We start from the raw sequence: 6247 nt of genomic DNA on the forward strand, positions 1-6247 counted from the left end.
TTCTGGACCCTTTCCGTGAACGGAGGCTCTCCTCGGCGCCGGTGATGGTGAGGTTTTTGTCCCGGGTATCAGCGGCAAATATCCCACGTGCCCTTGCCAGCAAGAAAACACGCAGGGACATACGGATCCTTGCTACAGCTAAACTTTTTTTGAATCTTACGGAGAGGCGCCGTGCACCAGCATGGCACGGCTTATATACACCCCAGCATGGCGCATCCACACCTGATTGGTTGCTTACCTACAATCTCACTAGGCACGCCCCGCAGTGGTCAAAGACCTGGCACGAAGGCACTCTTGCACATGCGCACACAGTTAACTTCCTGAAAGGAAGTCGGCTGGCGCAATGGAGGCCAGTGCCATCTTGTAATGGCGAAAGCTATCCTGGCCTTCCACATGGGGCTCAGTGGAAGCCAGCGCCATCTAGTGGTGGCAATTATTATAGCGGTCCTCTACACCTGAGTAAAACTGCTTGAAGAAGATGTTCACTATTCGTGTCTTCCTTGTTAGTCGAGGTTGGCCGCAGCAAGTGGTGGTCCGTACAGGGACCTCCTGAAATCAGAACTTCTTGCAGTCAGGGCAGCGCTGGAAAGTTCCCAAGGAATGTGGGACCATAAGGACTGTGGGAAATAAGTGGCTATAAATTCTCAGGGTAGTTAACAAGAAAGTTCTCGGTAGCAGCGAACCGAAATTAGGAAGATGCTTGGAGAATTAAGCCAGCATAGAAAGTTTTTGTCATGGGGACCTCAGAGTCTCATGCAATTTTTCTGGCTCTTCAAGAGCTATTTGAGCATAAGAAACTAAAAATAAAAAGGAGCGCCATAGGGAGATTTATGAATGAATGTGAAGTCATTGCCCCTGGTTCATAGTCTCTGGTAATCTTACTGTGGCAAGTTGGGAAAAAGTAGGGAAAGACCTTGACTTTGCCTGGGAACAGGGGACTCTCAGACCTGGGATCCATCCACTGTGGTGCTTAGCAAGTAGTTGCCTTGAAGATCAAAAAGGTTGTCAGACAACTATAGAGAAGGGGCAAGGTGCCCTAGAAATGCTTCAAATGAAGAGGTCAGAAAAGCAGGGAAGCACAAAGGAGACAGACTCGTTAAAGACTGATACAGAGGAAGAAACAGACAAAACAGATTCAGAAGAAGAGTTACAAGAGTTGACAGATCAAATGTGGAAACAGTCTCTAAGGAATAGAGAGAAGAAGAAAAGAAAAAAGCCTAAAATGGCGGAGTAACTTCCTGGGCAGTTCTCCTCCGCTTCTCCTCCCTAAAATGTTGTAGAAGGAGGAAGTAGAGTTTTGGGTAGTACATTCTGCCCAGAAGTCTGGAAGCCAGTCCACACAGAACTGCATCTATCCTATCCTGTTTATGCCGATGCTAATCAACAAAGGTATCATGAGCCTTTAGACTTTAAGGTGATCAAGACCCTGATGGAATCAGTCGGGACATTTGGCATTATGGCCTCATTTACCATAGCTCAGGTTGAGGTCTTACACAGATTTTGCATGACTTCTAGTCATTAGACTAACCTTGCTTGGGCCTGTCTTTGTCTGGGACAGTATTTGGACTGGAGAGCTTTTCTTATTGAGTTTGTCAAAGAACAGGCTGCCGCTAACTTAGAAGTGGGGGGTGGCCAAGCTGCCTGGGATAGATATATGCTGCTGGGTTAGAAATGCTTTGCCAATGCTCAGACAGTGTATCCAGTTCAGGTTTACCAGCAGATTAATAAAGTTGAAACAAAGGCATGGAAATCCTTAAATAATAAGGGAGAAGTGAATGGAAACCTCATCAAGATCCTTCAAGGACATATGGAGCCATTCTCTGACTTTGTAGCCTAATTAGTGGTAGCAGCAGGGAGAGTCTTTGGCGACCCCAATATGATTATGCCCTTAATTAAACACTTGGCCTATGAGCTTTGCACAAAGGAATGTCGAGCTGCTATCATTCCTTACAAGAATAAGGGACTTGGAGCTTGGATGAACGTCTGTAGAGAAATAGGGGGACCTTTGATTAATGCTGGACTTGCGGCTGCTGTTATGCAGATGAATCAGAGAAAAGGAGGAAGCTCAGGAGCATATGTTAAGTGTGATCAACAGGGGCACCTAAAAAGGCAATTACAGAAAGGAGAAGTCTATTCAGTACAGTAAGTGGCCAATGCCCAAGGCAACAAGGGCTGTGTCCCAATTGCAAAAATGGGAACTATTGGGCTCTTGAGTGCCACTCGGTAAAAGAAATCAATGTGCAGCCTCTTAGCTTGGGTGTTGGTGGAGCATGTCCAAAAAATGGACAGTGGTGCCCATTACCCCAGGTCCCACAAATATATGGGCCAGTCGAGAATCAGGATGTAGAATAGAGTCACAAGAGATGGCCGTCCCTTCGAAATCTGAGGGGCCAAGGAGAGCCACTAAGGGCTCCATAGGACTGGACATCTGCTCCACCACCAGACCCGTACTAACTCCTTGGATGGGGTTCCAGTTGATAGAAACTGCTTTTAAAGGACCCCTTGAACATGGCACTGTAGGGTTACTTATAGGGAGACATCTTCAAATTTAAAAGGACTACACGTCCATCCAGGAGTTATTGACCCAGATTATACCGGGGTAGTCAAGATCAAGGTAGAATCAACAAAAGGGATTACTGACATTTCCCCTGGGGACAGAATAGCCCAAATATTACTTTTTCCTAGCCTTCATGAAAGATTTGTAGCCCAGTCTAGAGGGAGAGGAGAGAATGGTTTCAGTTCCACAGGCTCCAACCTGACATTTTTAGCCTTGGGTTTAAACCAACGCACAGTAATGGAGCTAAGGTTAGATGGTAAAAGGATCCTAGGACTATTGGATACAGGGGCCAATAGAAGTATAACAGCTAAGAAAGATTGGCCCTCTAGATGACCAGGCCTCATCTCAAACTTTACAAGGTCTCGTTTATGCAACAGATCCTGATATTAGTGCAAGAAAACTGAGTTGGAGAGATCAGGAAGGGCATTCAGGAGTTATGCAACCCTATGTGTTGCATTTGCCCATTTCCCATTGGGGGAGAGATTTGCTAAAAAATATGGGTTTCAAATTGACCACTGAGTATTCTGAAACTTCACTAAAGATTATGAAACATATGGGCTATTTTCCCAGAAAGGAATAGGGAAATACCTGCAGGGTAGGACTAGCCATATAACTGCCCAAAAGAGAGAAAGGAATCAGGACCTGGGTTTTTCCTTGGGGCCACTGGGAAAGGGTTCCCATTACCTGGAAAACAGGAGAGCCAGTGTGGGTTCCTCAGTGGCTGCTTTCTTCTGAGAAGCTTGCCACAGGTAAAGCTGACTACGAAGCATATAGAACCATCAGTATCACCTTGGAATACCCCAATGTTTGTGATTAAAAAGAAGTCAGGGAAATGGAGACTGTTGCATCATTTACAAGTTATTAATCAACAGATGCAAATCATGGGCCCAGTGCAATGCGGGCTTCCTCTTTTATCCTGTGCACCATCCTGTTGGCCTGTTGTAGTGATTTATATGAAAGATTTCTTTTCCTCCATACCTCTTTGTCCTAGGGAGAATGAAATATTTGCTTTTACTGTTCCATCATGCAATCATGAAACCTGAGCAACGATATGGATGTGTAGTTTTACCACAGGGCATGGCCAATAGCCCTTCTATGTGTCAACTTTTTTGTGGGCAACGCCATCGCCTCAATAAGACAGAAGTTTCCTGCACTGAGATTCATCCATTTTATGTATGATATCCTTTTTTTTTTTCAAGGTAAGAATTATGTGACCTTTATTTTTTTTTTTATTAACTTGAGTATTTCTTATATACATTTCAAGTGTTATTCCCTTTCCCGGTTTCCGGGCAAAATCCCCCTCCCCCATCCCCTTCCTTATGGGTGTTCCCCTCCCAACCCTCCCCCCATTGCCGCCCTCCCCCCATAGTCTAGTTCACTGGGGGTTCAGTCTTAGCAGGACCCAGGGCTTCCCCTTCCACTGGTGCTCTTACTAGGATATTCATTGCTACCTATGGGGTCAGAGTCCAGGGTCAGTCTATATATAGTCTTTAGGTAGTGGCTTAGTCCCTGGAAGCTCTGGTTGCTTGACATTGTTGTACTTTTGGGGTCTCGAGCCCCTTCAAGCTCTTCCAGTTCTTTCTCTGATTCCTTCAACGGGGGACCTATTCTCATTTCAGTGGTTTGCTGCTGGCATTCGCCTCTGTATTTGCTGTATTCTGGCTGTGTCTCTCAGGAGCGATCTACATCCGGCTCCTGTCGGTCTGCACTTCTTTGCTTCATCCATCTTGTCTAATTGGGTGGCTGTATATGTATGGGCCACCTGTGGGGCAGGCTCTGAATGGGTGTTCCTTCAGTCTCTGTTTTAATCTTTGCCTCTCCCTTCTCAGCCAAGGGTATTCTTTTTCCTCATTTAAAGAAGGAGTGAAGCATTCACATTTTGATCATCCGTCTTGAGTTTCGTTTGTTCTAGGGATCTAGGGTAATTCAAGCATTTGGGCTAATAGCCACTAATCAATGAGTGCATACCATGTATGTCTTTCTGTGATTGGGTTAGCTCACTCAGGATGATATTTTCCAGTTCCAACCATTTGCCTACGAATTTCATAGACTCGTTGTTTTTGAAAGCTGAGTAATATTCCATTGTGTTGATGTACCACATTTTCTGTATCCATTCCTCTGTTGAAGGGCATCTCGGTTCTTTCCATTTTCTGGCTATTATAAATAAGGCTGCGATGAACATAGTGGAGCACGTGTCTCTTTTATATGTTGAGACATCTTTTGGGTATATGCCCAAGAGAGGTATAGCTGGATCCTCAGGCAGTTCAATGTCCAATTTTCTGAGGAACCTCCAGACTGATTTCCAGAATGGTTTTACCAGTCTGCAATCCCACCAACAATGGAGGAGTGTTCCTCTTTCTCCACATCCTCGCCAGCATCTGCTGTCACCTGAGTTTTTGATCTTAGCCATTCTCACTGGTGTGAGGTGAAATCTCAGGGTTGTTTTGATTTGCATTTCCCTTATGACTAAAGATGTTGAACATTTCTTTAGGTGTTTCTCAGCCATTCGGCATTCCTCAGCTGTGAATTCTTTGTTTAGCTCTGAACCCCATTTTTAATAGGGTTATTTGTTTCCCTGTGGTCTAACTTCTTGAGTTCTTTGTATATTTTGGATATAAGGCCTCTATCTGTTGTAGGATTGGTAAAGATCTTTTCGCAATCTGTTGGTTGCCGTTTTGTCCTAACCACCGTGTCCTTTGCCTTACAGAAGCTTTGCAGTTTTATGAAATCCCATTTGTCGATTCTTGATCTTAGAGCATAAGCCATTGGTGTTTTGTTCAGGAAATTTTTTCCAGTGCCCATGTGTTCCAGATGCTTCCCTAGTTTTTCTTCTATTAGTTTGAGTGTGTCTGGTTTGATGTGGAGGTCCTTGATCCACTTGGACTTAAGCTTTGTACAGGGTGATATGCATGGATCGATCTGCATTCTTCTACATGTTGCCCTCCAGTTGAACCAGCACCATTTGCTGAAAATGCTATCTTTTTTCCATTGGATGGTTTTGGCTCCTTTGTCAAAAATCAAGTGACCATAGGTGTGTGGGTTCATTTCTGGGTCTTCAATTCTATTCCATTGGTCTATCTGTCTGTCTCTGTACCAATACCATGCAGTTTTTATCACTATTGCTCTGTAATACTGCTTGAGTTCAGGGATAGTGATTCCCCCTGAAGTCCTTTTATTGTTGAGGATAGCTTTAGCTATCCTGGGTTTTTTGTTATTCCAGATGAATTTGCAAATTGTTCTGTCTAACTCTTTGAAGAATTGGATTGGTATTTTGATGGGGATTGCATTGAATCTGTAGATTACTTTTGGTAAAATGGCCATTTTTACTATATTAATCCTGCCAATCCATGAGCATTGGAGATCTTTCCATCTTCTGAGGTCTTCTTCAATTTCTTTCCTCAGTGTCTTGAAGTTCTTATTGTACAGATCTTTTACTTGCTTGGTTAAAGTCACACCGAGGTACTTTATATTATTTGGGTCTATTATGAAGGGTGTCGTTTCCTTAATTTCTTTCTCGGCTTGTTTCTCTTTTGTATAGAGGAAGGCAACTGATTTATTTGAGTTAATTTTATACCCAGCCACTTTGCTGAAGTTGTTTATCAGCTTTAGTAGTTCTCTGGTGGAACTTCTGGGATCACTTAAATATACTATCATGTCATCTGCAAATAGTGATATTTTGACTTCTTCTTT

The sequence above is a fragment of the Rattus norvegicus genome, chromosome Y (assembly GCF_036323735.1).
Source record: "Rattus norvegicus strain BN/NHsdMcwi chromosome Y, GRCr8, whole genome shotgun sequence".
Taxonomy (NCBI): Eukaryota; Metazoa; Chordata; class Mammalia; order Rodentia; family Muridae; genus Rattus; species Rattus norvegicus.